The 24,738-nt window shown below is 39.7% G+C and overlaps 1 long non-coding RNA gene across 1 annotated transcript in view; it reads left to right on the top strand.

Moving 5' to 3' along the window:
- Positions 1 to 10,164, top strand: part of LOC145527043 (uncharacterized) — a 78,658-nt gene extending 68,494 nt beyond the window's left edge. Inside the window, exons 3-4 of the long non-coding RNA XR_014069426.1 lie at positions 9,017 to 9,125; positions 9,688 to 10,164. This is a non-coding gene — a long non-coding RNA (uncharacterized LOC145527043). The remainder of the gene's footprint in view (positions 1 to 9,016; positions 9,126 to 9,687) is intronic.
- Positions 10,165 to 24,738: the final 14,574 nt, after the last annotated feature.

Below are 24,738 nucleotides of genomic sequence, written 5' to 3'. Positions count from 1 at the left end.
GGACCACCATGGAAGTCCCTGCACTTCCTGTTTTAACTTGCAGAAGTGGAGCCTTTCCATCCTGCGTATACACTTACTCCCCCCATTAATTTTAGTCACTGTTGAACAGCAACCCTTTTGTGTGTATTCAGTAAATGGCATCCCAGTATGTCTTTGTGATGCTCTTTTCAGAATGTGAATCATTTTAGCCAATAGAGAATAAATCGACTCCACACAGTCCGACAGTTTCTACTAGCGGGCCATAATATAGATTTCCTATGAGAATAAAGACCTCTACATCAAAGTATTAAATATGGTGTATTAGTTTGCTAGGGCTGCCATAACAAAATGCTACAGACTGGGTGACTTAAACAACAGACATTCATTTTCTCGGGGCTCTGGGGGCTGGAAGCCTGAGATGGAGGCTTTGGCAGGGTGGGTTTCTCCTGAAGCTGCTCTCCCTGGATTACAGCTGACTGCCTCCCTGCCGTGCCCTCACACAACCTTCCCCTGTGGACACACTGCTGGGACACTCTCTTTTATAAGGACATCTGTCATAGTGGATGAGGGCCCCACCCTTATGGCCTCATTTAACTTCATCTCTTTAAAGGCCCTGTTTCCAAAACCCATCACATCAGGGGGGTATGTGATTTTTGTTTTTATTTTTGGTGGAACACAATTCAGTTCCTAATGAACAACCCCCCAAAACCTTCAATCTCATGAATATAATCCCACTGAAAGAAACTTTCCTTAATATTTAGGAGGATTCTTTCAAACCCTCTGAAACAGTAAAGTAGGCAAAGTATAAAATGCAGCTGTCATCAGTTTTACTCCACATCTCAAGTTTAAGAGGTGCCACATTTGTTATTTTTCTTAATGTAATTGAATCTGACCCACAGGCTCTCGGAAAATCAGTTGTGGTTATTACTGGGTCTCCATCACCCTACGCCCTTCATCCAGGTTCAGCGGAGATCAGGGAAGTCTTACTTGGTGGAGAATACTTGGAGAAGCTCACTGGTGACCACCACGCTGGTCATCATAGCGGGTGGGCTTCTCATTGCCCAAACTACGTGGTGGCTCCAGAGCTGAGATGTGGTGTCTGCTGAGAATGGAAGCTGAACACCTACGGTCCTGCCTCCCTAGGTGGCACAGAGATTTCTGCTACTCTTCGTGCTTGCAAACCACCAGCTGTCCCCCTTTCTTAGATTCAGAGATGATCCTCCACCTTCTCCCAGCCTAGCACTTCTATTTTTCTCATCATTTACCCCTCTGCCTTGGGTCCTCCCCTCAGCTGGGTTTAGAAATCCAGTCTTCTCTCTACAGCAGTCATTTTTTTCTCACTAATACAAAAATAAAAAATAACAAAAAGCCTGAACTGAGCTGTCTTATAGGCTGACTTATTCACTAGAGATGACAGCTGACGTCTATACAATCCCAGAAAATGAAAAGTTCCACATCTGTCTCCTCATAGCAACCAGGAGAACACGAATCCTTTCTAAGAGACAATGAGACGTCATAAACGAAAAAGATAAAGAAATTGCATGAGTTTCATTATAGGCTCTTTAAATGTCTTTTCAACTGTCTGTGTTTCACTTTCTTCAACCTGCCCTGCATTCTAAGTTTGTGAGGCATGTCAAAATGAGTCTTCAGTCTCTTTCGTGGCGAGAGGAAAGCTGACATCAAGAGAAAGATGATGGGGAAGCGATGTGATTTCTGCCACCAGCACTGTTTCCCCCATTACATATGACTCTTGTTCTAACTGGATCCAAATTTCAGAGATTGCGCTTGAGGAAATCTCAATGGCCCAGTGACCATTCTGGAATCAAACAAATTCCACAAATGTGTTGCTAAGGAATTGGACTGATCAAACATGAATTAGGTAAACAGAGTTGGAAGTATTTTCCAGCTAAGACACCAAATTAGCATTTGTACTATTGGATATTTTACTTATTCCTGCTAGCTAGCTTACAATAAATGAATAGGAAGAACCAAATTAATTTTTGTATTCTTTGACATTACTCAGGATTTCTACATTCAGGATTTTTATAATAAAGAGATATTTTACATACCTATTTTTTGGAAAATTAAATATAATTCAAATGTCATAATTTTTAAAAAGAATTTGTCATGTATATATGGAATCTGAAAGATGGTAACGATAACCCTATATGCGAGACAGAATAAGAGACACAGATGCATGGAACAATTTTATGGACTCTGAGGGAGAAGGTGAGGGTGGGACGTTCTGGGAGAATGGCATTGAGACATGTGTATTGTCATATGTGAAACAGAGCACCATTCCATGTTCGATGCATGTGACAAGGGCTCAGGGCCGGGGCAATGGGATGATCCAGAAGGATGAGAGGGGGAGGGAGGTGGGTGGGGGGTTCGGGAAGGGGAACACATGTAAACCCATGGCTGATTCTTGTCAATGTATGGCAAAAACTGTTACAATATTGTAAAGTAATTAGCCCCCAACTAAAATAAATAAATTTATAAAAAAAAAAAAAATTAACAACAACAACAAAAAAAATGAATGATTTCAATGCCCGACTGCTACCTCGGATTCCAGACATGCGTTATCCACTGACTCTTCAGCACCTCAGCCTGGATGTCTGTGGGCATCTTACATCTCACTGTCCAAACAAAACTCTTTTTAAAAAAAAAAAAAAAAAAAAAAGTGTTATCACTAAATTTTCCCATATTAAGCTTCTTTTGTCAAAGACTTACTTTGTCATATTTTGAAGAGATGTAAAGGATGAAATAATATGATTTCTGGGATTTACTTCAAAATAATCCAGACCTAGCAGAGAAATGAAACACAATTGACCATGAGATGTTAATTTCAGAAGCTTTGTGATGATCACATGGTGGTTCATTATAGTATTCCCTCTGCTTTTTGTATATAGTTCAGATGTTCTGCAATTGAAAAAGTTGAAAACAGGAAGTAAAACTTCAGAATTGAATTTAGTACTCCTTATGAAAAATAAAAACCAAGAGTAAATATGATAGAAGGGTAAATGGATAACTTTACTAGAGAACATTGGACACCTGTCAGGGTGATGCAGGAAATTTCAACTTCTTCTTCGAAGTGCTCAGAATCCCCAGGGAACCAAGCTCTTTTCTGTTCTGTCATGATTGTGAAAGCTGACGGGTGAGTTGGTCACCCCTGAGAGTAGTGCTTTGGGGAATAGCATCCTTATGTCAGCTACTGCCAACTGGTGCTTATGCTGTTTTAATATTCTCTGAGGTCTTGTCAACTGGCAGCTGTACTCCTACAAAGAATCTAAAACCTAACCCTAGTGGTAACTCTCCCTGCCCTTGTAATCTAATAATGGGATAGAGAAACAGCAAGAGGCAGTGCAGCTGACCCTTCCCCTTTATTTCACCTTAATCTTGGAGTCCCACTGAAGAAAAATATACTCATTCTAGACTTATTCATTAAATAATATAGGGAGCCTTTCCAGGTGTTACAAGGTACACACAAAACCATCAATCATTTTCTCTTCCTCCAAAAAGCTTACAACCAAGTTAGAGTCAGAATACACAAGGATGAAATAAGTTAGAAATGCAAGATTGTGTGGGATGCATCCCACTGAATAAAACAGACACCAAATACTGTATTGTGGCAGGGTAGGGAAGACCCCATCGTGGAGGGAGTAAACTGGAAAAATTTTCTCGAGAGGATGACATTTAAATGGAGGCTGTAACTACACCTAAATTCATACAAAGGGGGCCTTCACTGGTGATACAGTGGTTAGGAATCCACCTTCCAATGCAGGGGAAGCAGATGTCATCCCTGGTCGAGGAGCTAAGACCCCACATGCCACAGGGCAACTAAACCTGTGCACCTCAAGTGTCATAACCAGAGAAGCCCACAGGCCACAGCAAAGACCCAGCACAGCTAAATAACTACAGTTCACACAGAGGGTGAAGGACTAAGCCAGTGGCACATTATACAGTAGAAAGAGCAGCAGAACTGAAGCCAGACAGATCTACCTCCACACACAGATCCATCTCCACAGACAGATCCCCACTGTCATCTCTGAACTCTGTCCACTCATTTGTGAATCATGCAAGGAGGTTGTTAGAACTGAAAATATGAACACTTGGCGTTGTTGTTGTTATTCAGTCATGTCCAACCCTTTGTGACCCCATGGACTGCAGCACACCAGGCTTCCCTGTCCTTCACCATCTCCTGGAAAGTGCTCAAATTCATGTCCATTGAGTTGGTGAAGCCATCCAACCATCTCATCCTCTGTCTTTCTCTTCTCCTCCTGCCTTCAATCTTTCCCAGCATCAGAGTCTTTTCCAATGAGTCAGCTTTTTGCATCAAGTGGCTGATGTATTGGGGAAAAACCTATTACTAAGTAGGCTGCTAATAAATGATTGCTTTTTTTCTCCATTGTGTAGGAAGCCACAGGAAAAACATTTCTAAACAAAAACTATAGCCAGATTGTAGAGACCTTGAACCTCAGACTAAGGAGGTGTCCAGTGGATTTCAGCAGCGAAAGTCATGGTGAAGATTGTATCTGGAAAGATGATTACTCTTATAGTGATTATGCAAGGTGGTTGGGAAGAGAGACTTGACCTAGAGAAGTTACACTAGAAAGTTAATACCATGATCTGAACACTAAGTATTAAGGGTGGGAATGGGGTTGTGGCCAAAGATGAATTTACCGTGGAGCTAATAAAGCTTCATTTTTGGCCCCTTACTTTCAAGAACCTCATCTGGGGCCTCAGAAATGATATGAAGATGAAAACAGCTTTGCATAATCATGCCGTGTTGTCAGTTTTTGCAAAAATAAGGTATTAATTGGTGAAGACTACTGTCTCTTTCTACCTGTTAGTCAGTTTGGACTTCCATAACAGAATACCAGAGACGAGGGGTGCTTCAACAACAGAGATCTATTTTCTCATAGTTCTAGAGGCTGGGCGTCTGAGACCAGGGAGTCAGCATGTGAAGGTCTGGTGAGAGACCCCTCCTGCCTCTTCCTGCCTTGGAGAAGCTCGCTGTGCACTCAGGGGGCCCCTCCTCTGTGCGCAGGAGGAGAGAGAGAGTTCTCTTCCTGTTCTTGTTGTTTAGTCGCCAAGTCATGTCCGACTCTTTGCGACCCCATGGCCTATAGCCCACCAGGCTCCTCTGGCCATGGAATTCTCCAGGCAAGAATACTGGAGTGGGATGCCATTTCCTCCTCTAAGGGATATTCCCAACCCAGGAACTGAACCTGTGTCTCCTGCACTGCAGGCAGATTCTTTACCACTGGGCCACCTGGGAAGCCCCTTCCTGTTCTTACAAGGACACAAATTAACCTGACCTTGAGGTCACCAACTTCATGTCTTAATCTAATGCTAATCACTTCCAAAGCCCCCTCCTCCTACTTATCACATTTGGAGTTAGAACCTCAACACAGGAATATTGGAGGGACACAAATATTCAGTTCATGACGCACTCATCCTTCCCTCCCTTGTCGCTTTCCTCTTGTGCTCTATAGAAACTGTAGGCATTTGGGGAATGAGATTAGGGGGAATTTGAATTGAAGAAAAATTTAGTTTGGGTTTAGTGAGGCATATTTATGGGGTTTTCATTCACCCCCCCTGCATATTTAAGCTATTAGTATCTTTCCCTATGCAGAAACAGTTTCAGAAGTCCTCCCATGCCTCAGTGCTAACTCAACAGGAAGGTTCAGGACCACAGATTATAATATAACATAACATCCCTCAAGGCCCTTAGGATCTAAAGGTGCACGTGATGGAAGAAAAACACATTTTGAAATGTACGGAGCCTGTAGAAAGTCTGTGAAAGATTCTTCCAACCATCAGGTGTATAAAGTTGGAAGTAGATCATTTGGTTCTCATTGGTAACTAGTCATAACAGATGATCTCTCCTATAGGGAATTTATTCAATAATGCAGCATGTACATTATAACTTTAACTGTATTATAATTGTAGATGCACAATACTTTGTTTCTTTTTAAATCATAGTTGTACAAAGTAGAATTTCTCAAAATTCCTAGGTTTCTATAATACAAACCTTCAGCACCACCTCACAGAAAGTCTAAAACAGATCATTCATGGGACAAAAAATTGACAGTTTTTTCATAAATTTGAGAACAACTAACAACTGAAAACAATTTACATGACATTTCCCATAATGATCTGTGATGCTGAAAGATACTTTTATAAACCATTATTTTTTAATTTCAATTCATCAAGTTGGAAAAAAGACTTATCTTTCTAGTCTCCCTCTAGTAAATGTTCCACAATCCTTAGCTTATAAAAGTTGATCATCAACAAGTATGCAGCCAAGGAAAAATGTTTCTGGGGGATTGGGATTGGGATGCAGAGAATAATTTAAAATGTCTTTGTTTCTTAATGGATTTTGTAATATTTGTGGTATTTATCTCTGATCCTTTTTCTCAGTCTAAATATTGGATTAGCCAAAAATTTTGTTCATAAAAGCTTACGGAAAAACCCAAAGGAACTTTTTGGCCCACTCGATAAAAATTAACTTCCATTTCTAATTTTATGTTTATAACCTCTTTCATTTTTTTCTAAAAGGGGATTCCTAAGCCCAGATCTACCCTCTGACTATAGCAATGAAAATAAAACAAAAAGCATGAATCCAGACATTAAAGACACTTCAAAACATCTCTGTGAGTTCTATTTGTTCTGCAGGGAGGGACCTTGTTACTCTGTGGCGTGCGTGCTCAGTCACTCAGCTGTGTCTGAATCTTTGCAACCCCATGGACTGTAGCCCGCCAGGCTCTTCTGTCTATGGGATTCCCTAGGCAGGAATACTGGAGTGGGTTGCCATTTCCTGGGATTTTTCTGACCCAGGGATCAAAACCACATGTCCTGTTTCCTGCATTGGCAAGAGGACTCGTTACTACAGAGCCACCTGGGAAGCCATATTACTCTCCTAGAGCAGGCTACTTTATTGGCTACAAAAATATTTCCCACCCCTCCTTTAGTGCTAGACTTTTCCTGAAACATGCTCTAATGACACAGGTTGATACACTCAAGTGGAAAATAAACAGAAATTTACCACATCTTCAATGTCCCACAACACATTCTTTCTCCGCTGCAGCAAGCTACAAACTCATCTTTCTCTCTGTGACCTTATCATCACCACCCCAGACCATTTTCCAAACTCTGGACAAAGTTGTCTTTCTAATATGCAAATCCGGTTATATTGCCATCTGATCAGAACCCTATTACTTTTAGGAAAAACCACCATCTTTAACAGAGAGACGTAGATATTGGGGGATCCATGCTCAAGCAATTGCTCCCATCTATCTATTTGGTTGACTGAAAAGTTTGTTTGGGTTTTTCCATAATATCTTACAGGAAAATCCAAATGAACTTTTTGGCCAACCTAATACATGACTCCCATGGGATCCTTCCTGACGTCAAGTCCGAGTCATGCGCTGCTCACAGCTGCTGGTCTCCTATGCAAAGACTTAGCTCACTATATGTTGTTCCCTGTTTGCTTCCTCCACAGTATACTTGGTCACCACAAACCCCTTTTGAAAAAAGGTGGTGACCATGACTACTTTATCCGTGCTTCTGTTCTCCCTGCCTCACACATGTCAGGCACATATGAGGCTCTCAATATATATTTGTTGAATAAACAAGTAAATTAGTCACTCAGCATGGGCAAAATTGCAATAAACGAATGGAGGGTGGGATAAACACTCATGAAACCATCCCCTACCTTAAAAGTAGAGCAGCGCTGGAACCTAGAAACTCCTCTGTACATCGCACTCCATTTCTCTGTCTCAGCACCCAGAATGCCCCAGAAGTCACCCCTCTTCCAAAGTTTGCTCTCCTTTTTCCCACTGGCTTGCTTGTTCCTTAGGATCATATCATCAATGTAGGTAAACCAAAACAAGAAAAAAGTGTGTTGCTTACTTTTAATGATTTCAAACTTTGTAAAACTGGCAGCATACTGTAAGTATTCTGCAACTTGCACTGTTACGACATAGTGTTTCTAAGCTTCATCCGTTAAAAATGTGTGTAGCTGTAGTTCACTTGTTTTCACTGCAATGAATAAACTTACTACTATCAACTTTTCCATTTTGTTCATATTCTTCCAGCCACCCAACTCCCTAGATCCTGACCGATTTTATTTTCCAAAGATGGTATTCCTCGTGCCATATATGACATCTTCTTTATCCATTCTATCAATGGACATTTAGATTATTTCCATGTCTTGGCTATTGTAAATAGTGCTGCAATGGACATAGGGGTGCATATATCTTTTCTAATTATGATTTTCTCTGGATACATGCCAAGGAATGGGGTTTCTGGATCATATAGTAACTCTGTTTTTAATTTTTTGAGGAACCTCCATACCGTTTCCTACACTGGCTGTACCAATTTACATTCCCACAAACAGTGTAGGAGGGTTCCCTTTCTCCATGCCCTCTCCAGCATTTGTTATTTGTAGATTTTTTTTAGTGAAGATCATTCTAACTGGTATCAGGTGATACCTCATTGTAGTTTCGCTTTTCATTTCTCTAAGAATTAGTGATGTTGAGCATCTTTTCATGTGGCTCTGGGCCATCTGTATGTCATCTTCAGAGAAATGTCTGTTTAGGTCTTCTGCCCATTTTTCAATTAGTTCTTTCGTTTTTGGGTAAGCCATAAATCTTTGGAGTAGTTTGTTTTATAGTCACTGGAATAACCTCTTTAGGAACTGTCCATTTTCTGGGCCCCATATCTTTTTGGGGAAATTTTCCCTTTGCCTTCAAGGCTCTTCTAATTCTAATCAACCAATGTCCATTTTTCCTGATACCCATCATAGCTCAATCTAACCAGATTAACTCATAAGTGTTTATTAAAATCCGATATTTAAAAATTCTATAAAAATTTTCTGTTAAAATCCTTTCTCCCTGCCCTCACCAATGTCCCAGGACTCCCTGCTGGATCAAGCCAGATCACCTGCCAACCATTTGTCTCTCATTACAACATTCAGCTTCTTTAAAACCTCTTCACCTTTGAGTAAATTTTGTCTAAACAACGTTTCTCACAGTGTGATCCACTGATGATCTGCAGCGGAGGCACCTGGGTCCTTACTGAAAACAGACTCTGGACAGCACCCCAGAAATGCTGAATCAGGATCTCTATATCAAGCACTCCAGGTGTGCCTTAAACATATTCAAGTTTAACAATCCTCAATCTCCTGGGGACGACTTGGCGGGGGATGGGAGTAGCACTTGGCATAAACTTGAGAAAAGAGACCTGGGAGAACTCAGGCAGAGACCCTTTTCTTTTTGCCAGTTAAAACAATGAAAAGTCCAGTGCTCTACACCTCCAGGGCCTGCTTCTTTTTCCAGACACTGTGAAACCATGACCTCAAGTTATATAGCAGATGTGCAGAAAACATAGTAAATGCTGAACTTGACTAAATAAATAAGTAAATGAAAGGATCTAGAACTTATTGTCCACAAAACTTACAAAAGAGGTTCTGATTTTCAGATCATGGTGGGGGTTAGTGTAGAAGCTGGGGAATGTATTAATAATTTTCAATGATACTTAAAATTCATGATGGTGGTATCTATAAACATGCATGAGTAAATACTGTGTGACTTTACCCCAGGAATGGATATTTCAATTAAAGCTAAATAATCCCCTTATAGACTTTCTCTCTCATTGTGTATCCTGTGATAAACATTCTCTCAGTTCTGTTTTTCGTTTCCTAAGTTGTTTATTGGGGTGCCGAAGAAGACTCTTGGGAAGCCCTCGGACTGCAAGGAGATTAAACCAGTCAATCCTAAAGAAAATCAACCCTGAGTATTCACTGGAAGGAGTGACGCTGAAGCTGAAGCTACAATACTTTGGCCACCTGACGTGAAGAGTTCATCATTCAGGATGAGCTCATTGGAAAAGACCCTGATGCTGGAAAAGATTGAAGGCAGGAGAAGGGGATGACAGAAGATGAGATGGTTGGATGGCATCACCAAAGTGACGAACATGAGTTTGAGCAAACTCCAGGAGATAGTGAAGGACAGGGAAGCCTGGTGTGTTGCAGTCCACGGGGTTGCAAGGAGTTGGGACATGACAGTGACTGAGCAACAACAATGAAGTTTTTTATATGTTTGTAATATGCTGTCTCACTTCACAAAGGATTTTGAAAATTCTATGGCTGTATAGAAACAAATAAAAATAGATGTCAAGGGTGTTTCCATACTCAAGCCAACTGTTCCCCAACATGAGAGAAGCAGAAACAAGGAGCCAACTTCTCTGCATTCTTGTTTATCTGAGAAATTATATTTGTCTGTTGCTTAACTTGTCATGAAAATAACCTATAATAGTGTTTGAATTGAACATTAAGAAACGTGTTCTTAGCTATATTCATGTGGTGCTGTAAGTTCCTCCTTCTTAGACACTGTTTATTACTGTGTCCTTCTTCTGCCTTTATATATGCTAAGTTGCTTCAGCCTTGTCCAGCTCTTTGCGACCCTATGAACTGTAACCCGCCAGTCTCCTCTGTCCGTGGGATTTCCCAGGCAAGAATACTGGAATGGGTTGCCATCTCTTCCTTCAGGGGATCTTCCCGACCCAAGGATGGAACTAGGATCTCATGCATCTCCTGCATTGACAGGCAGGTTCTTTACCACGAGTGCCACCTGGGAAGCCCATTCTTCCTGTAAGCCACCTCAAAATTTGTGTGCAAGAGGCAGGATAAGCAAGAAAGAAAGGAAAGAGAAGGAGAGAGAAAGAGGGAAACCATGTAGAGAGGATTCCTTAGCAGAGAAACCAATCTCAATATTGTAAGAATCAGTGAATTCTCAGATCTCAGAGATGATTCACCAGACTGCTAACTGCTCCATCATCCTGACCTTTGCCTTATTTTCTCTTATACCCTACTTTTCCTGCAGACTTCTTCTAGTGTTTTATAAATTCTTTGAAGGTAAAATATGCTTTCACTGTGAACCTCAAGATTATGGCACTTTTAACATGTCCTTTAAGTTTTCTGTCAGAGAATTTCTCTCTTTTTATGAAACATAAAATAGTTTACTTTTCAACAAAAATGAACATATCTACAAAGCAGAAACAGACTCACAAAGAGAATAGACATGTGGTTGCCAAGGGTGAGGGTGGAGAAAGAAGGACTTGGAGTTTGGATTAGCAGATGCAAACTAGTATATATAGGATGAATAAACAACAATGTCCTACTGTATAGCACAAGGGACTATATTCAATATTCTGTGACAAACCATAGTGGAAAAAATATGAAAAAGAATATATGTATACATACATACATATAAGTGTATAACTGTGTCACTTTGCTATGCAGCAGAAATTAGCACAGCATTGTAAATCAACTATACTTCAATAAAATAAAAAATAGTGCAACACTCAAAAAGAAATAAAAGACAAGAATAAATCTTATAGCACTAGCAATGTTAGTTCAAGAAGACAATAAATGATAGCTTTATATATATATAAATAGTTCATTTTGCAACAATAAACCATAAAAATACTAGCTGTAACAGCAGTGAAGATGAGTATAATACATAACAATATTCAGATCACATATATTAGTTTCATTTGATGCTTATAACAGCCATATAATGACAGTGGAAAAAAAGGGCTATTTTTTCCCTCAAGCTTCTTATTTGTGTCCTGCCTTCTTCCTGCAACACTCTTTGCCCTGATAGACACATTGATTTCTCCCTCATTTCTTCTAAGTTTTATTTAAATGTCACCTATTCAGAACCATTCCTTGACTCCCCCAGTAAAACTGCATCTTCTTCCCTAACAGCACTTTTTATCAGCATGTGGTTTCTGTCTGTCTTTCTGTACTTGAATGAAAGCTCCATGCAGGTGGGAATTTATTTTGTTCTCTACTAGTTCCCCAGTCCCCACACAGCACCCAGCATATAGCAGGTGCTCAATAAATAAACAAATGAATGCATTATTCCCATTTCATAAATAATGAGTCAGGAACAGGAGGCTTAAAAGATTTGACCATGCTAATGAGTGACAGATTAGGTTCTGGATCATAGATGGTCAGGCCAAGTCTTGTTATACATTTTTTTCTATTATGGTTCATTACAGGATATTGAATCGAGTTCCCTGTGCTATACAGTAGGACCTTGTTGTTTATCCATCCTACAGATACTAGTTTGCATCTGCTAGTCCCAGACTCCCCCTACTCCTGGCAACCATGACTCTGTTCTTCATGTCCATGAGTCTGTTTCTGTCATTACATTTTCAAGACCATTACTGAGACATTGTACTAATCTACACTACACTACACTAACCTACACTATTGACTTCATGGCATGAATTTCTGGAATAAAGGAAAATCTGGAAACTTCATTATCATTTCCTGAGTGTATCTGGAGCAAAAATGAAATTAAAGCCATTACATTTCCTGACACTGGATAGGATGGTGAGAAGACATCTAAGCCATGGGGGAGGGGACACCACACTGAAAGCCGATGCATTTTCTTGGGTGTTAATCCTGTTTGAATGGTCCTTGAACAAACGCTTGGCAAACCATTCCAAAGCACTCTTTGTAAGTAAGCAAACAGTTACTTCAGCTAAAATCATAGTATCTTAAGAGATGATGCTATCCAGATAAAGAAAGGCACTGGCTACTCTCAGTGGTAGACCATTTAGCAGCCTAGCAGGTATGTGATGTCATATCAGCCGTGGAGAGGGGAACAGGCCTGGCACATGGGCCAAATAATTGCAATGCCACAGTCTGATTACATGTATAGCAATAAAGCAGACCTTACATAATTTTAGATAGCACTTCCTCTTGCTGTTAAGGATAACTAATACACTTTTAATACCAAGCACAACTTCATTTAACAACTTGCTTAGAAATTGTAAACTCCCCATTGACTGCCTTTCTATTAGTCTATTAACCAGCCTATCTCCTGTTAACCAGCATTTTCAAATAGACCCTGGAAGCAAATGTTAAAATTGCAAGAGGCCTAAAAGATTATCCATTAAAAGTCCATGATTTTAAAATTGAAGACATTTAGGCCACTTTGACTTGTCAATCATACCCAGCTGGGAAGCAGTATAGTCAGACTTTAAGTCCCCCCAAGCTTCTTTGTACTGCGCACAGTAGGACCACACTTTGCACAGGATCCGGCCTGCCATTCCCAAACACATTGTTAAAGAGATAGAATCTGAAATGAATGGCCTTGAAGCATGGCAACTTCATAACGTAATTCTGAATGATTTGTAGATTGCTGTGCAGAATAAACATCAAATTCGTTTCATTACATTGTTAGTGTTCTTAGGACAGTGGTCTATCTCTGAACTTTTATAATGTCAATAAGAGTTATATATAATGAATATGAATAATGAAAATATTTGGCTAAGCTGTAAAATCAATGTCCTGACCAGTGGTATAACTGGCCATATGGCATAATGTTTTTCTTGAATTACAGTGTTGGAAGCTGATAAGGAATCTGAATGGTAGCATCATACATTGGCATAGACTTAACCACAGCTAATGCCCATTCTGTAATAATCAAGTTGATTCATTCACCTTCCAAATGTACATACTAATCATCTCCCATGTGCCAGTGTGGAAAGACTTTCACTAGTAGCTCAGTGGGCCATTTCCCTTTTCCTCCTGGGCACAGTAAGATGACTATTTTCAGCCTCCATTGCAATTAACTGCAGCCATGTGCCTGAGTCGTGGCCAATGGCTTGTCAACAGCAGTGATGTATGCCATCAAACCCATTTACATGTGTTCCTCCATTTACCTTCCTCATCTTCTAATCAGATGCAGAAATCTAGTGGAATACTCTGAGCCACAGGAGATGGCAGAGCTAAAAAGAGAAGGAGCCTGGGTCCCTGAGTCAGCATTTGAGGAGAGAAATAAGTGCTTAGGGGACACAGCAGAAATTCTTAGGAAACACTACTCAGAAATTATATCAGAGAATAGCATTGAATTAAGGTTTAAGTTGGAAGGAAAGAAAGCAAAGTCACCTTGGATAGAAGAGGAAGCTTACACAGAGCTTCAGATGTGAATTCTTGGGTTCAGTTGTATGAATTAAAGTTGACTACACAGGCAACCACGTGAGCATTGAGACCAAACTTGAGGAGAGGGTCACGTTATGAAGGACCTTCAATGCCAGCTAGAGGGTAGCTTTTACCATATAGGCAGTAGAATCCAGAAAAGGTTTTAAAGCTGCAGAGTGGCAAAAACAAAACTCTCCATTAGCAGGCAAGCTCTGCTGCAGAGTGGAAAATAACTTGGAAAGAGAAGCAATTGCGAGAGGAAGGCTAGTTACCAGACTATTGGAAAAATCGGGCAGGCAGATATTGCAAGAGATACTGCAAGCTGATCTAAACTACAGTAGAAGAAACTGACCCAAAAGCAAATGCAAGAGAACGAGCAGAGGAGGCATTTCAAAAGTGTCAAGTTCGAGTAGCTGTTCGGTACGGAACTTAAAGTAATGTTAACTGAGATGGAAAGATGAGAAGATACAAGGTAGAAGGGAAAGATGATGAATCTGCTTTTAAATATGTTGAATTTGAAGTCCAAGTTCAAGAAGCTATCCACTGTGCCGTTTGTATTACATATGCAGAACTCAAAATTGGAATGATAAATTTGGGAGTTGGCAACACAGGGATGATGGTTAAGCCATGGGAGTGGATGAAATCTGCCAAGAAATGTGTATAGTGTGAGATGAAAAGGAAGAAGAGATTTCACAGGATACTTGAGAGAGTGGTTAGGGTAGTATAAAAAGCATCAGGAGAGGAGAGTATCATGAAAATTAACGGAGAGGCTTTTAGATTCCTACCCACACAGAAGAGTTCGGACCAGCAGAGAAACCAGGTATGCTAACAAGCTATCAAGTGGGACTACAGCGCTTGAAACTCTATCAGACTTTGTGGGCATGTTCTAAAGATTTGCCAGAGAATGCAAATGCAAATGCAAATCTGTTGTCAGATTCAAGTGATAAACATCAGCTGGAAATCAAAGATGGAGCAAGAAGGCAAACATCAAGTAAATGCAGAACCAGGGAGGTGAAGCATCAGGATGGGAAAAAGCCAAAAACGGTCCAGGATTTTTGACAGAGCTGCTTCTTATCAAGTTCTGGCCAGCTGCAGGACTGGATCAGAACGAACACAAGAGATGGTCAATCATTTCCAGGAACAAGAGGCCTGAAGAGCCACTGAGGGGTTCCAGCAACTTGGTTAGTTTGAGAGGTAGATATCATGCTGCCTTGGAGTGAAGAAGAGATTGGTAAGTGAAGGCAATGAGTGGAAATGGAAAGGAATTTATTGAAATGTTGTGATGGAAGCCTGAACAGCAGGCAGAGTTCAAAGAAAGCGTGTTTAGGATGTTTGTAAGCTGAGGGTAAGCAACTTTCTGGGGAGGAGGAATGGAAGATTGAAACAGCACATAAGTTAAGGAATCAAGGTGGAAGTCAGAGGTACCTGTGGAGAAGTGCATTGTGCCAATTACATCATACCTTGTCTCAGTTTTTTCTTTACAGAATACGAATAAAGTACAGATGAAGGGTGAGGGATACTGAGGCAGCTCATAACTGAAAGCCTTTGTTTTCTTGGTGAAGTGAGACTGAGCCATCCAGTAAGAGAGTATCCAGGTAAAGGCTTGAGAAAAGAATAACATTCTGGAATGGCAGCTGCAGAGAAACAAGGCTGTCTGGGGTGTGAGGGATTAGATTTTCCCTGAAGGCCCAGCTCAGGCAAGAGATAGATTTTTATCCAGCCACAATTGGAACTGGAAGGTCTAAAATCAGAAACAATAAATGATAATAAAAATAATAAACAGATATTTTCCAGGTGGAGACAAAGGAAAGCATAGAGGATAAAGAATCCAAAAGGGATCAAGAGGGCAGACCAGTCTACCCTGAGTCATTTCAGGCCTGGGATAATGGTCTATCACATGCCCTACGATAGTGTCCGACACATAAAAGGCACTTAATAAATGTGGAATGAATGCACAGATGAACGATTAAATGAATGTATGAATGAATGAGTAGATACTTGAAATTCAGGCTGTTTATGGAGGAGATGAAGTAAGACATTAATAGACCGAATGACTGTAAAGGATTTGAGAAGCAAGATTGTGTGATGAGGCAGAAGAACAGGTTTTGTGGGAGTCGAAGAGTTGGAGAAGAGAAAGAATACAAGGTTAGGGGCAGAAAGAGTCACTTCAAAATTCAGATTTTCAGAGGAGCAGTTCCACGTGATAAAAGGTCCAAAGTGTGCTTCTGCAAATGGGGTTGGTAAAGTGGAATGCAGGTGATTGTCAGTATGAGAGCAGGCTGTTAGAGGGCTCATCAATATATATCATGAAGTCACTTAAGATAACAGCGGATGCTGGAGTGAAGAGAGAAACTGTGAGCCAAGTTTCAAAGTCCTTGAAGACTGAGAAGAAATGCCCCAGAGGTAACACTAAAACACACCTGGATATTTCATCAAGATAATATTGGCTGTCCTTGCCACCCAGCTTCCTTGTGATCAAATAAAAGGATAATTATATGAAGTTTTTATTCTTAAGAACCAAGAGATAAACGTAGGCAGCATATCCTTCAAATGGGGAGAGATTTTAAATGAAAACTACCCAAAACTGCCAGGAAGCTGCAGGGAGACAGGATAATGTTGAGTCCTTTTCAAGAAGCCAAAATACAGGAGCAACCTTTAGAGTGTTCTGGGGGAGGCAGTGATACTAGGAGTCAGTATGGGTCTCAATAAGAGAAAACAAGCAGAGAAAATCATTTGAGCTGCTAATTATGTGCTAAGTTCTGAGAGCTTTATCTATATCATCCTGAATTCCCACAGCAACCATGCAAATTGGCTATCAGTACCTTCAGATTCGGAGAAGGCAATGGCACCCCACTCCAGTGCTCTTGCCTGGAAAATCCCATGGATGGAGGAGCCTGGTAGGCTGCAGTCCATGGGGTCACTAAGAGTCAGACATGACTGAGAGACTTCACTTTCACTTTTCACTTTCATGCACTGGAGAAGGAAATGGCAACCCACTCCAGTATTCTTGCCTGGAGAATCCCAGGGACGGCGGAGCCTGGTGGGCTGCTGTCTATGGGGTCGCACAGAGTCGGACACGACTGAAGGGACTTATCAGCAGCAGCAGCAACCTTCAGATTACAAATGAGGAAACAGGGACTGTGGTTGAGTAAATTCCCCGAGACTACACAGTTATTAAACAGAGTCGCAGAAGTTGAACCCAGCTCAGGTGGATCACATCCCATCCTATCTCCACTCTACTCCATTATTGAAACTTAATGTGTTCAGAGCTTTATAGGGGAAATGAGAACATGACAGATGATGCACGAAGAACTAGTGGAGGATGGAGGGAGAGATACAGGAGAATGAGATGGAGGAGATTGGAGTATGGGCAGGGGTCACTGACAAGAGTGATCTTCCATTATTGATTAGTAATGACTTTGGGTATATAGGAAGTTGGGAAGTGCACAGGAGGAGAGCAAATGAAACTAACCAACCTTGAGTTTCAGGTGGAACTTTGACATTCAGTGGTTGTAATGTCTGTATAAAGTCCATTCCCATTGGTGGGGAAGTTAACTGACTGCTTTTTTAAACATTCATTTGAACAGTCAAATAACTATCTTGCCATTTAACAAGAACCCTTGAGGAATCAATTAAAAATTCCCATCTCAGAGGACTTACATATGTACACAACAGCTTGGGTTAATTTACTAATTCATCTAATCAGCCTGTGAAATTATTAGCCAATTTCCCTAATCTTGTAATAATTCACACTTTAAAAAGGCAAAGTCTTCCAATTAACATGCTACAAAATTAGAGAAAACATATAGATACATCCTTTTAGATCACCAGTCGTGACTTTAGTGTGTTTTATGAAGGACAATTGATTAGACTGTGTTCTTAAAGTATTTAGGATGTTTGAAAATTGCTCTTTCAAGCATTTTTAGTGTCATATTTATGATCTTGTTTGTGCCATGTATTTCTTTGACAAATCTTTTATATATAGCACAGAGATATACATCAGCCAGGTCCCAAATGGCTCATCAAGAATTCTGAGTTAGAGAATTTAGGATGAAGATAACTGTTGTTTAGTATAAATGCTGTGAAGCAGGGGCTGCCTTTCTAGTCAGAGATTTTTAGATGTGCAAGGAATCTTATGTAATCCACATATGACTGGGCTTTGGGGGGCAGCTTCTTTCCTCAGGTCTAGTATTGGTTTGGCCAAAAAGTTTGTTTGGGTTTCCTGTAAGCTGTTAAAAAAAAAAAAACAAAAAAAAACCCCAAATGACATTTTTGGCCAGCCCAATACATGTGAGATCCCCTAGATACACTTGGTTATACTTCTCAGTCTGTTCCCTACCCCTTCCCAATCTGCCTCAATATTTACTCTAACTCTAAAGTATTGACAATATTTATGGGGAAACTCACATAATATCCCAAAGAAGCATCTCCAAATTCCTCCGTTAGACCTCTTTTATCTATCTATGGCATCTGTCCTCTCTTTTTCCCCTTCATCCTCTCAAAAACCCTCTCCGTTTTCCTCAGCAATTCAACGCTTCTTCACCATCTTTTAGAATTCAGGGAGGAGTTATTATAATTGCCCTCTCACACAAAGAAGTCATGTATACCAAAACTCTCATTTTCTGATCAAAAACTATTGGCTAAAGAAGGTCCATGTGGCACAGCCGTGAATAGAATACAGTTACTCATACACTATTGCTTTTTTCACCACCGCACTTAGAAACCTCTGAACTTCCTTCAAACTTTAAAATTCTACCATTTGCCTGCTCTGATGAATTTGGACATTGATATATATTGGCTAAATAAACTTGCAGTAATTTGAAAGTTTTGGCATGGTGGGAGGAGAGGACTTAATGTCTCTGCTTTGACAGAATGGTGCTTGACGGATCTGAAATGCCCAGATACAGAAGAACCGATGACGTTTCATAATGTTATGTACACACCAATGGCCTCTTTATTTGGTTTCCAGTAGGTCTGTGGGGTTTGTTGACTTCATCTTTTTTTTTTTGTTTTCAACTTCATTTAATCTGTGGAACATGTTGATTAATCAAGCAAGAACACTTTTTTAATAGTTTTACATAATAGAAGAAAGTATAAAATGTAAATATAAATGTTTTTATATGGTAAACAATTTTTAGAAGTTACCAAAAGTTACTGGCGATCAGTCTGACTTATGCATGGCTTTGCAAAACACAATATCAAAGATAGTTTAAAGATAACAGTCCATACAGAGGTGTGGCTCCATGTATTTTTATACTGAATTATGTCTCAGTTTCAGGTGCCACCGCACTAATTGGGGACCATGGCTTATCATAAATTTACAATGAATTTGTCTCAGCTGGCCATTTATTTTTTTCATGTGATTTAGGCTGAGCTCAGCTGAGCTCCTCGAACAGCTATCACTTTGGGTCAGATCTGAAGCTTCAAATCAGATCTCGATCTTAGATGGCTTGTCTCACCTGTCTAGGGCCTTGGCAGGGAGAACTAGGCTGACACAGCTCTGGTCTTTGGGGTTCCTCACTCCCTGGCTATAAAAACATGGCTTGCTTATTGGATGGAGGAAGGGGTCCCAAAAGAGACAAGTCTACAAAATTTCTTAAGTCCAAGGTGGGAACTGGTACACCATTGCTTGGGCCACATTTGACGAGGTGAGTGCCAATTAAAGGAGTGGGAATATGGACTCTACCTCTTTTTTTTTTTTTTTTTAATTGAAGGATAATTGCTTTACAGAATTTTGCTGTTTTCTGTCAAACCTCAACATGACTCAGCCATAGGTATACATATATCCGTTCCCTTTTGAACCTCCCTCCCACCTCCCTCCCCATCCCACCCCTCTAGGTTGATACAGAGCCCCTGTTTGAGTTTCCTGACACATACAGCAAATCCCCATTGGCTATCTATTTTACATATGGTAATGTAAGTTTCATGTTACTCTTTCCATACATCTCACCCTCTCCTCCCCTCTCTCCATGTCCATAAGTCTGTTCTCTATGTCTATTTCTCCATTGTTTCCCTGTAAATACATTCTTCAGCACCATTTTTCTAGATTCCATATATATGCATTAGAACATGGTATTTATCTTTCTCTTTCTGACTCACTTCACTCTGTATAATAGGAATAAAATCACCATATGACCTAGCAATCCCACTCCTAGGCATATACCCTGAGGAAACCAAAATTGGACTCTACCTCTTGACGAATAGAACTGCAAAGCACATTGCTGAGAGCATAGATACGGGAAGTCCCCTACATACAAACAGGTTGTGTTCTGAGAGCACCTTCTTAAGTCCAATTTGTTTGTAAGTCCAACAAAGTTAGCCCAGGTACCCAACTAACACAATTGGCTATATAGTACTGTACTGTAATAAGTTTATAATACTTTTCACAGAAATAAAACATAAAAAACAAACACAAAAATAAACATTTTTAATCTCACAGTACAGCACCTTGAAAAGTACAGTAGTACAGAATAACAACTGGCATATAGGGGCTGGCATTGAGTGAACAGGCAAGAAGATTTACTGACTGGAGGAGGGAGAGGAGGTGGGAGATGGTAGAGCTGAAGGACTGTCAGCAATCAGAGAGGGAGGGCAAGCTGCAACCTTGCTCATGCCTGAGGACGGCACAGGTTCTGGTTGCTTGTTGGATTCAATTCTGTCTTCCCTCTTGCAAAACCGATCCAGTGATGTCTGGAATGGAGCATGCTGGCATCTGTGAAAGTTTGCAGCTCGAAGGTTCGTATGTTCAGGCATAGAGGCGAGTAGGAACAACGGTACAGAGAGACTACTGTAAGTGACCTGCAGCACAGTGCTTGGCTTCACCAAAAAGTGTCTGAGTAACTAATTCAATAAACATAAATGATCCTACCGCCTTACGGTTACTTAAATTAATCATGTGAATCAGACTGAGTTCTTCACTCCTATTAAATTCTATTTTATAAACACACAATGCAGTGTTGTTGAAATTTCAGACAAAAAAAAATATGTATATATATACATGGTTCTTTAAACTCCCATTTCCTCAGACACTGGGACTTGAGCATTCCCCAGTAACATGTGGAGTTGTTTATGCTTTCCTGAAGGCAGGGCAGAGGAAGTAGCAGCAGCATCTGATATGATAGGAATTTTGGTCCTAGAAATTTTTAAGTAGACAGGCTCATGGAAACTCACCCAGCCTCCTCCTGGAAGGTGGTCCAACCATCTTTATCAACTAGAGATGGAAAGAATTAAAGAAGGTAGCTCCAAAAACACTTCATTGTACCAGGTAATGGGATCTCTGATTCTTCCTCCTGGAGTTTATATCCTAAATGCTGTTTGAAAGCAGTATTTTGTTAAGTGCTCCATGATAAGTAGTTTGTTCAGATTAACCTTCTGAATTATTTTCATTCACATTCATGTGATGAGCAAGATAAAACTGGAATTCAATTTTGAAGAATCTTTTTCTGTACCATATAGCTTTATTCATCCTATTTGTGCTGCACAGAGATGTTGAACTGGTGATATAACAACACAAATGTCTATTTACCTGCAATTTGAAAATGCTGTATTGCTTTTTGTTGCACAAAAATGTGAAATGTACACTTCTAAGTAGACCGTCTTATATCCTTGTCATTTTTAAAATCTCACTCTGTGGAGTTTTTTCATTTGTTTGGTCATTTGTTTTATAAGCTTATTCTTTATATCCTAATTTAGCATCTAATGATACTAGATTTAACAGATTTCTTTCAAGATATTCAGATGTGAGAAGATATGGTGTCCTTAATTTGACTTTTTTTATGGACACTGAATTATAAATCAGGAATGGAGAGTAGCTGTTTACTGGGGTTTTAATTAGCATCTCACTCATCTCCTAGTTGTCTTAATAATTAAATTCTGTCTAATTTAATATAAGAAGTTTGCCACACTGGCTACTGATTTATGAATTTATAAATGTATTGAACTCTCTCACCTTTAATAGAGAACGACAAACTATATTTATTACATAGTAAAACTTTGATTACTTTTACTATATTCAAAAATAGTTACACCCCATCAGATATGAAATATTATACATGGAAGAGACAATGAAAACTCAAATAGACAACAAAACCCAGACTCAAGATTTAAATAGTTATGAAGGGAAGTATCTATGATCCAGCTTTTAAAACACAGTTTAACTTTCCTTATCCACTTACATACAGTGTATTTTCAGAAAAAAAAAGCAAGAAATTGATTTCAGAGTAATACTTTTCAATTAAATGTAGCACTGAAATTAATTCTTAATAGAAGAAACAGGATTTTTCATCATTATAATTTTTTTAGAAAGAAGAGTCTCAGAATCAACATGAGAATTTTCTAAGGATTGTGACTAATCTCCAACGAAAGTAAAATGGGAAACTTTTGAGCTCAGCATAACCACTTGCTCTTTTTTCAAACTGGAAAGTGAGAGTGAAAATGTTGGTTGTTCAGTCCTGTCTGGTTGAGACCCCATGGACTGTAGCCCGCCAGGCTCCTCTGTCAATGGGCTTTCCCACGCGAGAATGCTGGAGTGGGCTACCATTTCCTTCTCCAGGGGATCTTCTCAACCCAGGGACTGAACCCAGGATTCTTGCGTTACAGATGGACCAAATTGGAAAACTGGTCTGCTAAGCAGACCAAAGACTTTTGGAAGCTGGGGGTTGGGGGAGAGCACTGGAGAAAGGACGAAAGAAGGTGTTAGAAATGGTAATTTAATGTAAGCACAGATAACCACACTGAAGGGCGTTAATTACTTCAGTTTACAATAATGGAGTTCAGGCTTTATCCTGCAGAGGGTTTTTTTTACTCTGCTTTGAAGGCAATAGAAATGATCAACTATAGTGATCAAAATAATGCCTGCTCAAAATCTCAGCAGCCATCCCTCATTATTTAATTAAAACTCTTATTGATGGGATTTTTTTTTTTTAATAAATTTATTTATGTTAGTTGGGGGCTAATTACTTTACAATATTGTAGTGGTTTTTGCCATACATTGACATGAATCAGCCATGGGTTTACATTTATTTTATATGTAGCTTAAAAGTAATTGGACTTCCCTGGTGGTTCAGATGGTAAAGAATCTGCCTGCAATGTGGGAAACCTGGGTTCGATCGCTGGGTTGGGAAGATCCCCTGGAGAAGGGAACAGCTACCCACTCCAGTATTCTGGCCTGGAGAATTCCATGGACTGTATAATCCATGGGGTCACAAAGAGTCAGATACGACTGAGTGACTTTCACTAAAAGTAATTAATATATTTATGATGATACTGTGAATTTTATTCTTGAAAATTAACTTTTGGTTTTTATGACGTGACAGTCTTGTATGGTAAACAACTTCAGGCCAACATAAAATATGCAGATTTCTCTATGCCAAAGATAAGGCAACTAAACAATCACAATGACTTTGAACTCTTCATCCCAAAGATGCATTGGGTGCATTTTTTATACATTGAAATAATAAATAATAGATTGGGTCTAAAAGTAATCTGTGTTTTTGCTGAGCCATCAACTCTCAAAATATCTGGGTTCTGAGTCTCTAAATCATTACATTGTGAATTTTAATCCTATCTCAATCTATCTGTGTGTAGGCAAAAGCAAGACTTTGGTTAATTTGGTGTTTCTTTTAAAGTTTTTGTCTATTCTTCCTGTCTGCTAAAATAGTTTCCTTTTCATTCAGAACACATACAAAGGAAGAAGAGGAGGTTAGAAATTATGTAACATTCTGCTCCATCCATTCCAGGTTGTTAACCACTCTAATTTATTAAAATATGGAGTTTTCATTCAAGAGAAGTAGTTCCTTAACTTCTTTAAATTCTGTAAGAAAGAAAATTATAAAGGCACAGGCAGCCGTCTGCCCTGCCTCCTCATTCTGAGTGGGCCATTTTCTCAGCCAACAAGCTATCATTTGCTGCATTGACAAGACAGGCAGGCAGGCAGGCATTTTTTGAACTTTGCCAGATTGGAAAACTGGCAAGTATTCTTTTGTTTTCTGACACCATGATGGAAATGTACAGAAATGCTAATCACTCTAATTGTATATGCCTAAGATTTAAGTTCTTTGATATCACACTTCAGGTAAGAGATTCAGAATGTTATCAAAGAGTGAGTCTTCCATGACTCAGTGAATCCTTGATTCTTGGATCCAAAACATGGGGTGTAGACCCCAAGTCTGGCCCTCACTCATGGTGTGATTTTAGACATCCTTAAGGTTCTGTCTATACCCACTCATTTGACAGTGATTATGTACTTATATTGTTCTGCTTTCTACGTGTCTGCATATTATTTTGCAAACACACTGTCAGCCTTAGGTGGTTTATGTGATAAAGGATTGCATATTTGTGTTTTCCAGTCTATAGATATGATCTGTGTGTTAACTGATCTTGAAGGCAAATGAAAGTTTTGCTCTTTCTCTATTAGAGAGAAAGGCTTGTAGAAAGGTTTTCTGCTCTTGAACCAATCCAGCTCCTTTCTCTTCATTTCCAAGTAGACCCGCTGGATGTGTTTAATTTGGCATGGAAAGAAGGAAGATTGCTTAGGGCAGAGTTTCCAAAAATGTGTTCAGATGTTAATAGATTTTATTTTTAGGGTTCCATAGTCAAATGAGTTTGTGAAATGGAAGATTAAAATTAGTTAAAGCAGGTTTCTTTATGGAAAGACTGTTCTGGAAATGTAATATGCTAATGAGCAATTATAAGTCCCTGAGAGAGTGATAAAGTATGTGGTTTCCTACCTAGTTGACCATAAAAACCATGATTTTGGA

The sequence above is a fragment of the Giraffa tippelskirchi genome, chromosome 11 (assembly GCF_054371585.1).
Source record: "Giraffa tippelskirchi isolate mGirTip1 chromosome 11, T2T-mGirTip1v1.2.pri, whole genome shotgun sequence".
NCBI classification, from domain to species: Eukaryota; Metazoa; Chordata; class Mammalia; order Artiodactyla; family Giraffidae; genus Giraffa; species Giraffa tippelskirchi.
This window is presented reverse-complemented; position numbering and strand designations above follow the sequence as displayed.